Source organism: Colobus angolensis, unplaced genomic scaffold, assembly GCF_000951035.1.
Source record: "Colobus angolensis palliatus isolate OR3802 unplaced genomic scaffold, Cang.pa_1.0 Scaffold77, whole genome shotgun sequence".
NCBI classification, from domain to species: Eukaryota; Metazoa; Chordata; class Mammalia; order Primates; family Cercopithecidae; genus Colobus; species Colobus angolensis.
The window spans coordinates 3,134,366-3,135,942 of NW_012121487.1; positions in this window are offsets into that span (position 1 = coordinate 3,134,366).

Sequence of the window (1,577 nt, forward strand, 5' to 3'; positions counted from 1 at the left end):
ATGATCACAGCTCACTCCAGCCCCGAACTCCTGGGTTAAAGCGACCCTCCTGTTCCAGCCTCCTGAGTAGCTGGGACCACAGGCGCTCGCCACCATGCTGGGCTACTTTTTTGTATTTTTAGTAGAGGCGGGGTTTCACTGTGTTCGCCAGGATGGTCTCAATCTCTTGACCTTGTGATCCGCCCGCCTCTGCCTCCCAAAGTGCTGGGATTACAGGCATGAGTCACCACGCCTGGCCAATTTATTTGTATTTTCAGTAGAGACAGGGTTTCGCCATGTTGGCAGGATGCTCTTGATCTCCTGACCCCGTGATCCATCTGCCTCGGCCTCCCAAAGTGCTGGGATTACAGGTGTGAGCCACCATGCCCAGCCAATTGGAGAAATTTTTATTCCTTCCTCCTTCCTTTTTCTTTCTTTTTTTTTTTTTTTCTTTTTAGACAGAGTCTCACCTTTTGCCCAGGCTGAGTGCAGTGGCACAAACATGGCTCACTGCATGCAGCCTTAACCTCCTGGGCCAGCTGATCCTCTCACTTCAGCCTCCCAAGTAGCTGGGACCACAGGTGTGCCCTACCATGCCTGGGTAATTTTTTATTTTTTTATTTTACTTTAGGGATGGAGTTTTGCCATGTTGCCCAGGCTGGTCTCTAACTCCTGTGCTCAAGTGATCCACCTGTCTCTGCCTCCAAAAGTGTTGGGATTACAGGCATGGGCCACCTTGTTTGCTCAAATATTACTTTCTATAGCCATTTCTCCAGGACCGGAAAGATGGAAAGTGTGGGTGTTCTTGTTTCTCAGACTCTGCTGCACCCAAAAGAAATATATCTTTAGCACACACTGTCCAAACGCCTTACTATGGAGTCACTTCTGAGTCCAGAAGAGAAATGTCTTCATCCTTGGGTTGCCCACTTACACATTGACCCTTTTCCTGCCTCTATCCCATCCGAGTCACTTGTTCTTTCATTAGTACATTTAGCATTCATGTTTTGAGCACCTATTATGTGTCAAGCACTGTGATAGTCACTATAAGAGATACAAAATAGGGCCAGACACATTGGCTCACTACCTGTAATCCCAGCACTTTGGAAAGCCGAGGTGGGCGGATCACGAGGTCAGGAGTTCAAGACCAGTCTGACCAACATGGTGAAACCCTGTCTCTACTGAAAATACAAAAATTAGCTGGGCATGGTGGGACACCCTTGTAATCCCAGCTACTCGGGAGGCTGAGGCAGGAGAATCGCTTGAACCTGGGAGGTGGAGGTTGCAGTGAGCCGAGATCATGGCACTTGACTCCAGCCTGGGTGACAGAGCGAGACTCCATCTCAATAAAAAGAGAGATACAAAATAGGATATGGAGCCTGCCTTCAAGAAGGATGACATATAGGCCTAACCATAATGAAAAGACAAATGAGGTTCAAGCACTCCTCAAAAAAAAAAAAAAAAAAAAAAAAACAGGCAAGGTGGTTCACACCTGCAATCCCAGCACCTTGGAAGGAAGGATTTGCTTAAAGCCAGGAGTTCGAGACCAACCTTGGCAACAAAGTGAGACCTGTCTCTACAAAAAAATTTTTTTAAGTAGC